The sequence below is a fragment of the Acartia tonsa genome, chromosome 6 (genome assembly GCF_053477335.1).
Source record: "Acartia tonsa isolate MP-2025a chromosome 6, ASM5347733v1, whole genome shotgun sequence".
NCBI lineage: Eukaryota > Metazoa > Arthropoda > Copepoda > Calanoida > Acartiidae > Acartia > Acartia tonsa.
The window spans coordinates 310889-320776 of record NC_137265.1 but is presented as its reverse complement, the minus strand read 5'-3'; the positions used below and the strand labels follow the sequence as shown (position 1 = coordinate 320776).

General features: G+C 31.8%; 1 long non-coding RNA gene across 1 annotated transcript; it reads left to right on the top strand.

The window, feature by feature from the left end:
- Positions 1-5012: 5012 nt before the first annotated feature.
- On the top strand, positions 5013-9665 carry LOC145323209 (uncharacterized). Its single transcript, XR_013880878.1, has 4 exons — positions 5013-5332; positions 6564-6623; positions 8580-8736; positions 9036-9665. It is a non-coding gene; the product is annotated as an uncharacterized LOC145323209 (long non-coding RNA).
- Positions 9666-9888: the final 223 nt, after the last annotated feature.

The following is a 9888-nucleotide window of genomic DNA, read 5'->3' as shown; positions in this document are numbered from 1 at the left end:
CCTTAGCTGTAAAGCCTGTTATAGGCCATAGAAGGTGTATAATTATTTTGTGAAAAAAAATCTTTCCTCCTTCAAAAACTTAACTTTTCCTTTTTATATTTTACTCAATTAATTGTTCTCAATTGAATCTATGGCTTTATAAAAAATTAAGCTTTTCTATAATTAGGTTCGGTCGGTCTGTAAAGGATAGCGCTCATTGTTAATTTGGGTATGTTAGAGCTGGTTTTTCAATTTCAAACTTTTTATAATAAATCCTGTAAAATGTACAATTTAGAAAGCGCAGCAACTCAATAATTTTCCAATTCAAATGAGTTTGTTACAATGATTCCTAGGACAACACCGTATGATATTTCAAGTAAAGCATTTCTGTTATCAAATCCTAAATTAAATTGTGTTCTTTAATAGTGTCCTGTAAATTTGCAATTTGCAACAAATTTAACTAAAATTTTATTTAGAGTTTAAAATTGATATCCTGCTTATTAAGTTCTCATACTCTAGTGTTAATGTTCGTTTGTCCTTCCGTCCATTTCTAGAGCTTCGTTTTCATGGCATTTAATGCAAAAGAGCCTAAGAAGGAGGAGATGTTTACCCCCCTCCCCCAATCTTAGTAACATTTGTAATTATCATTCAGTTTTATAGGTAAGGCCAAGGTCTTAGATTTGAGATACTTATTTTTAATTTGTTATAACCCTTTTGATTCTTAACACCCCCCCCCCCTCCTCCTTACCCCTGTAAATATCTGTTCACGCACTTGGTTGTGAATATGTATGTATAGTGTATACACAGAGAGAGAGAGAGAGAGAGAGAGAGAGAGAGAGAGAGAGAGAGAGAGAGAGAGAGAGAGAGAGGGACAATGGACTGTTTATTGAACTAGTCTACAAATGTTTTGATAACCTTTTCTTATTCGTTGGCCTAACAACTTTGGGGACTTTTTCAAGAATTTAGATTGTTTGATTCTAAATAACTAATTTTGATATACAGAAGGGGTACTTTTGTGTATCATCATTGGGGCTGTACATCAATTTATCGGCCATTGTCTTATCCCTTTAGATCCCTGTTGCATTGCATACAGCAGATATTTCATTTTTTGTTGAAATAGAGGCCCTCATCCCTTCCCCTTTCCCCGGTAAATATCTGCAGAGAGAGAGAAGACAATGGGCTGTTTATTACTCAAGTCCCCAAAGTATTATAATAACATATTCTCATTCGTTGGCTTGACAACTTTGGGTACTTTGATTGATTGACTCATTAAGTTGAGTGTTTAAATGTTTCTGTCATTTTAATCTACTGATATTTTTGTGTATTATCATTTCGTATGTACATTAATTTATCGGCCATTGTCATATTCCTTTAGATCCCTGGCGCATATGCCTAACCTAAATTTATACCACAACATATATTTCAATTGAAGATGAAATAATAAACTTGAAATGGGCACTCACACTCCCCACCCATTGTCTGTGTCGCATCTGGCTTTTAAAAATTTCATGTTGTTTAGAAATAACACTTACAAATATTATCCTTATAATAAAGTAACAGGATCTGTGTGTGTGTGTGTGTGTGTGTGTGTGTGTGTGCAACAAAGGATCTTGCTATCCTCTGACTCTAGGGGCGTAACTGCTAGTCTTTATTATTATGGTACATAGTATAGAGTACCAAATTTGTTAAAGTGAATCTTTTCTACATTAAAGGATTTGCTCTTAATCTCGTCCGTAGGTATAGGATGGTTCTTATTGTTATGAGGCATGTTAGAATCATCCTAAGGTTTTCAAACTTTTTTTTCTTGGACTATATCTCCGACATGAAAAATTGAAGACATATCCTAGCCTAAAACCTGGCCTAGATTATTAACAATTTCTCCTAAAAAAATTCTACTTCTTTATGATATACTAATTTAAAAATAAAAACTAAGTACCTCTGGTGCTGTTGTGGTAATACGGCAGCATACGGATGGGATTCGAACTCACGACGGTAAGCTGAAACGCTTCAGTTTACCACACTGTAACTACCTATTCTAAATTAACTGCCTAAAAAAATGGGGAGGGGAAATTTTTTTTGTTTTTGGGAGGTTGAAGGTGCCCCCTGCCCCCCCCCCCCCAAGAAAATATCCTAAAACCACCAAAGGACCTGTAGGTGTATTCCCTGAATAGTAGAATCCAATCTGTTCATTAGTTACCGAGAACTTAAAGGACAGACAGACAGACATCAAGCTATTGTAGACTAGCAGTAGCGCAATTAGTATTTTAGGACCCTGTAATTAAAAAGGTGAGAAAGAAAGGTGCATAAAATAGCCTAAAACCATCACGGGACCTACAAGAAGCCTCCCTTAAAAGAAAAACTCAATCAGTTCAGTAATTGTTGACTTCTTAAACTTTAGACAAAAAAAATAATACTAAACGTAACAGGATATCTATCTGTTTCTGTGTTACTGTCTGTCTTTAAACCGCTGAACTGATATGGTTCATCTATTGAAAAAAACCTTATTACATACATATTTCTGCCTCAAGTTATGTACTTTAAATAAATTAACAAACACAAACACTTCTATCGCACACACATACACACTCACTTCCGACGCACACACACACACAAACACTTAATTCTTACGCACAATAACACACACACACAACACAAACTATACAATCTACTAACACACCCCAACCCCAACTTGCGCACACAAATATTCTAACAACCACACTTAATCACAACTCACAAAATTTCATTAAAAAGTAAAATGCTTATTTTTAAGAGCGAAGCTTTTCTATAATTAGGGTCGGTCCGTCCATCCGTAACAGTTAGCTCTTTTTGTTAACTTTGGCATGTTATAATTTTCCTATCGATTTCTAACTTTGCACTATGATTCCTATAACAATCTAGAAAGCATAGGAACTCTAAAATTGTTACCAGAAAGTAAGTAGGTTTATTTAAAACAAGCTGATTTTTAACATTTTTACATAATTTTTTTTCTATGATTTTCATCTAATTTTTGGAATAGTGATTCTTAGGACAACAAGGTAAAGTATTATAAGTGAGGCAACAATATAATCAAATCCTAAAAATGAAAATATGTCCTTTTACTGTATCCTATATTTACACAATTTTGCAACAAATTTATATTATACAATTTCATTTAGATTTAGAAATGTTCTGCTTATTAAATTATAACATCAACTATAGTTATTGTTCATTTGTCCTTTCTTCTGATTTTAGAGCTCCGCTTTTATGGATGTTGTCATCCTTGTTGGTTTAAATTTCAAGAGAGAACATTTCAAATTTTAAATTCAAATTTACGAACTTAATATATTAAGTGGAAATTAATCAGCGGCATGCACATAAATTAACCATGGGGGTGTATAACAATAAGGAGGGTGGGAGGAAGGAAGGCCTTTCTTATTTCAATTATACAATTGACAACGATATACAACCACTGATTGTAACTGGATTTGTATTTTGTTTTGTAATCTTAGGTTTTATGAAACAATTATTTCTATTTCTAATTCTGTAATTAAACAGTTTTGCAACAAGTTTATAAACTATTTTGCTTTATACCTTTAAATTAATATTCTGCTTAATATATAAAGTTTTGTCAAGCTTGCTTTCATTGTTCTTCATCCTAATCCTAATATGAGAGCTTCGTTAGTATATATACTTTTAACAGTTATAAATCTATCTCAAGCATAACATTTATAAATTAGTAACTACTGCTGCTTCATAATGAAATATATTTCAAAGAAAAAAATCTTCATTATCAATCACATCTCTTGTGAATCAAGCTATATTAGCTTGGTCGTTTTAGATGTTAGTATAGATGTTGTCATCCTTGTCATAAACATATGTACAGTTATTATGAAAAAAAAAAAATATTAATATTGAGAAAATATTTTAAAATGTTGAGCTCTTGCTTACACAACGTTGCATTGGAGTAAATTTAGCTTATCTAATGTTAATAAATATTAGTGGTTTCCCTTAAAATTCATGGTCAAGCACAGAACCCACCATCTTCTCATTTGGAATAAATTAAACATAAGACCTGCAGGGATACCTAGTACACAATTGAAAAAGTTCTTCCTACATTTTTTTCAATGTATGGATAAATAAGAGGGATTGTTCTACTCCACTGGGCACTTTAACCCCTTACAGTAGGGCCCCTTGCCGCACCTTAATTGGTCGGGGGGGGGGGGGGGGGCGTTTAACGCCCCTCCTATTATCTCAGTTCCTATTAGAGCTAGAGGGCTAAAAAAAAAATTTGTGCAAGTCCCCTATTTGATAATGAATTTCCGACCTTGAGTGAAACGAAGTCAATTTTCGCTTCCTTCACCTTTTTATTTAACAACTTTTGTTTTTAGGTCCTCATTCACTTAAAAATTTCAAACGGCTGTAATTTTCTTATTTTTGAAGCTAGAAGAACAATTTTTTCACAGAAAATCTTTATCTTTATGTAAATTTTATATTAGAAATATCAAAACATAAATTTCAGCGGCCGCAGCTGTACTTGGCAGCTGCCAGCCGCCGCAGTCGGCGGGAAAATATGTAGACATGTAAGAAAAGCTTAAGTTTAAAATTTGAAGTCTTTAAGTCAAAAATTGCGGTCACAGGAGCCTTTTAAAGATTTTCCTGAGACCTGGAGGATCAGGACCTGCAGGATCATACCTGGAACCTGAAATCGACTTGAACACCTGTATTTCATATAAGGATTTACTACTAGAGGATAATCTAGTATTTTAGTAAGATTAAATGCTTTGTTTAAGTCAAAAAAAAATATTTTTGCTCTTTACCTGGATCACCCTGCCAGGTTTGCTGGCATCCTGTGCCCGCCAGGATGGAGATATTCAAAAAATTCCAACTCTCAGTTATGTGTTATACACATACTTAAAAACTCACGCAGTTTGGGCTCTTTATTTTTCACACACAGAAAATGAGATAGAAAAAAACTTGAAAGCCCCCCCCCCCCCGACTGTTAAGGGTTAAGGGTAATTTTCGAATCAGCAAGGGCTAACAAACCAACCAAACAAACTATTTACTTATATATTAACTTCAGGATATGATTGTTATTATATGTATAATGTATATGCATGTTTTAATTCAATTAACATTATTTTTTTTTATTTGACTCAAATACCCTTAACATAAATTAATCATTATATAAAATTGTTTAGTTAACAAGATTTGAAGAGAGGACAAGAAGTTTGCTTCATGGTTGAAAAGTAAGAGAAGAGCTACATACTATGGGATCTTGACATCTAATACATGTATACAACATAAACTCTCATCACACCTAATATTATATGTATACAAATATATATAAATATAATCTCTGGATTATATTTAGCAGGTAAAAGTTCTCATATAAAATTTTATTGTGGATAGAGTATAACCTTTTCAAGAAAACAAGGGTGACAACATCCATAAGTATTGAAGCGCAAAAATCATGGATAAAATATGGTCAAAGTGATTTAAAGAAAATTTGTTAAATATTAACAAAGGCATTGCCAGTTAAGGGGAAGGTCCGTGGTGGAATAATTGCATGGGATGCCATGTTTACTATTACATAGATATTTGAGTTATAAACAACCTTTGCTGTATAAAACTTTACTTTAACATTATAATGATTAAAATAGCATTAGACAGACAGCCCTATTGGATCACAGAAAGCCAGGGAAATGATCTTCCTTATATGCTAATAAAATAGTTTTTTTTTCTGTCTGCACCAAAAGTTCTTGCTAACTGCTGAACCAATATGGTCTTTTTCTTTAGTGTAGCTTCTCATAGGTCCTGATAAGGTTTATAACTTTTTTTGGAAGGGTACCAATATCTTCCTTGTAGATTTTACCCCAAGAAAAAAATCCCCTCCCCTCATTTTTTTTCACTTTTACTTTTTAAAACTACTATCGGCTACGCCCCTAGAGGCCTCTAGTGGCCTTTAAATGTTTTTTTTATTTTAAATATCTAATTTGAGAAATAACTTGTCTATGTTATCAATTGTTAAATTCACGCGTCTACGCAGCGCGACTACGTAGCGCGACTATGCTAGCGACACTATGCGGCGGAAATATTTAATATTTTTGATTTTATTGTGATTTCTCTTGGGAGGGTGGTGGTACCCTCCCCCAAAATAGTTATAAACCTTCCTGGGACCTATGAGAAGCTACCCTGTTACGGAGAACCCGATCGGTTCAGAGGTTAGCGAGATCCTTCGGTACAGACACACAGATACACAGACAAACAAACATCCTGTTACTTTAGTATAAGGATAATTAAAAAAGGGGTGGTTGACAATTTACATTTGATACTAATAGCAGAAAATAAAAATAAATCGGGCCAATACCACCAAAGATATGTAGATAAAAATAAAAACAGCTTAAAATCTGTTTTAAAGCAGTCGGATTGCCATAAATATTATTTATATAAATATGCTCCCTAAATCAAATATCTAGATTTAATAACAGCTGAGTAAATCCTATTTCCCCAATAGCGTTACGGACTGACTGACGAATGGACAAAGTCAATTATAGAGTAGCTTTGCTACTAAATACTTATATATAAATAACATGTGTCTGTTTTAGGATTCCTGCAACAATAAGACTTAAATAAGGACAACAGTCAGGCGAATTATCAAGTGGCAAGTAAGTTCCTTTGCAGCTCACCTACTCTTTAATTAAGGTTTGTCTGTACATCTCTGTTACATAGAATCTCTGAATAAAAAGGTATTTTAAAAACAAGATTTTTCTTCTTCAAATTTTGACCTTGATAAAGAGAACAAAAATATACAAAATGATCAGTAATTGAAACAAAACCCTGTAAAAAAGACCCATATTGTGTATCTAAAAACAATAATGAATGTAGAATAAACAAGGATGGCAACATCTACAAGTGGCAAAGCACAAAATTGTGTATGGACAAACAGAGAGAGTGAGTTAAATAGTAGAAATTCATTGATTTAAATCAACAAATAAAAAACCGCTTAACCTTTTTGAATAAATTTCATATGTATTTGTCTTAGAAAACGCCTATTTTAAAAAAAGCTTTCCTCAATAAATTCCTATCTTATAAAATGTATACTACATATTAATCTTAAAATGCATTGTTTTATTCCTAGCTTTTGTTTTAACAGATTAATAAGACTATATTTTATATCATGCATGTGTCACAATTTTATTAATTTAGTATTAAGACATTTTTAGTAGCGAAGCTACTCTGTAAATTGAAATGTCCGTCTGTCTTAGTTTTGGGGAAACGTGATTTTCTCGGCTCCTAAAAAAGATAAAAGGCTAATTTTTTTTGACAACATTTTCATTACACAATTTACTATAAAACATCAATGGTATCGGACCGCTATTTAGCAGGTTTTAGGCTATTTTTGTATTTTTAACATTTTTCTCCATATCTTTGGTGTTTATGGTCTGATTTCCATAATTTTTTCAGTTATAGATATCAAAATTAAATTTCCTGTCGTTGAAAGAAAACAACTATGACGGTCAGACTCCCTTTAAGCAGTTTTTAGGCTATTTTTGTATTTTTCACATTTTTCTCCATATCTTTGGTGTTTATGGTACGATTTCCAAATTTTTTTCAGTTATACATATCAAAATTAAATTTCCTGTCGTTTAAAGAAAACAACTATGACGGTCAGACTCCCTTTAAGCAGGTTTTAGGCTATTTTTGTATTTTTCACATTTTTCTCCATATCTTTGGTGTTTATGGTACAATTTCCAAATTTTTTTCAGTTATACAAATCAAAATTAAATTTCCTGTCGTTCAAAGAAAACAACTATGACGGTCAGACTCCCTTTAAGCAGGTTTTAGGCTATTTTTGTATTCTTCACATTTTTCTCCATATCTTTGGTGTTTTATGGTCTGATTTCCAAATTTTTTTCAGTTTTAAATATCAAAATGAAATTCAAAGAAAACAACCATGACGGCCAGACTGCCTTTTTGCAGGTTTTTAGCTATTTTTAAATTTTCCCCTTATTTTTCCATATATCTCGTGTATATAGTCCGATTTTCCAAATTTTTTAAGCTAAGGATATAAAAATTTTAGCAGGTTTTTGGCTATTTTATATGTTTTACATGTTTCCTCATGTTTTTGGTGTATTTGGTCCAATCTTAAAACTTTTTTGGGATATCAGTATCAAAATAATTTTTCTTATTTTTATGAGCATCTTTTGTGTAATTTACTTTGACTGCATCATTAAACAAAATATGTGTTTATTTTCTCTAAAAAATCTATTCTTGATTATAAGAAATACAATTTAAATCTAATTGTACGTATTCCCATCAATGATTTTTTGTGCTTCGCTACTTATGGATGTTGTCATCCTTGTTATTTTATTCTTCATGAGCTTATTCTACATTTTTAAAATGAATAAGTAGTATGCATTTTCTAAAAGGGGTTATTGTCAAAACATTTATGAATGAGATTAATGTCAACATTATAACACTTACTGGCAAATTCAATGAGCTTTGAAATGCATTCTTATGAATGAAATATATAATCATAGGAATTATATTCTATTATAAAAAGTTGGCTTTTCTTCTTACTTTTATATGAATCCATTTTACAACTTGCTTATGTTGTTTAGGTATGAATGTATATAGAGAAGGCAATACAATGGTCTAAACTAACAACAACATGGTTTTGCAACTGGATGAAACTAGAGATAGAGAGCAAATAAAAGAGAACTAAAATACAGTAATATTAGCCATTGCACCAAGCACACTTGTGTGGTGTATTTACAGGTAAATATTTTCTCATAACTACTCCATTATTAAACAATTTATTTTGTAAAGAAATAGATATAATAGAATATAATATAATTTTAGATAATACAAATAACCTATAATATTTCTAAAATAAAAGATCAAAATCAGAAATGAAAATGGATAGCGGAGTATGTATTTGTATAAAACCTGTTGAGTTTAGTAATAATTGTCAATTAGTCATGGAAAAGATGTCTTAATTATTAAGGTAGAAATGTATATTTACATAATAGATTTGATGATAAAAATATCTTTCAATACACAAAAATGTATTTTAGTTTGTGAAATGGAAGGAGCTGGCCCAGCAACAAATTCTTCCTGCACATGTGGTTTTCAATTTGGGGTATATACTCTATCTTTACAAGATTCTCAAGTATCAAATTTAGCTGAAGAATTTAGTAACTTGAGTATAAACTTTCATGGACCTGCAGGAGAAAATCAAAGAATTTTAGCTAAAGAAAAGATTGCAGAAATAAAAAAGAAAGTAGCTGATTATTATTATGATCAAGACTGTAAAGTTATAGCTATTCCAAATCATTATGTAGTACCTAAGAAACCAACTGTGTTAGGAAAAGTGGGGAAGGAAAAGCAAGATGCTCAGATTTTGGATAAATATCTTGAAGAACGTATACATCATGAGCTTGTCAATGCAGCTAGAGAATTAAAACTGGAATCATTCATCTTCCTTGGCTTTCAAGCAGCTGATTGCATTCACCAATTAGATAAAAAAGGAAAAAATACCAGAGGCAAGGATAAATTTGCAGAATTTAATGAGTATGAGAAAAAAGTGAAGGAGATCCTTGACATAGAAGATGTTGAAGAGGAGAAATTGAAGTCTTGTATTGAGGAACATAAAAAGTGGAGGGAAAATCCATTGGAATTTCAAAGCCCGCAAAACTGGCTGTTTAAACAGGAATGATCATATTTCATTGATAAACTATATATTTTTCCTTAAAACCTTATTTAATCATTGAAGGCATAATTATTTTTATTTTGATCAATTAAATAATCTTAAAGGGAGTGTGAACGTAAAAATTTCTCATCTGATTATCAAATCTTAACATTTTCTAAGCACATTCCACTACACTGATCAACCAAAAACGTCCCATTAACAAAAATATCCAGGAATAA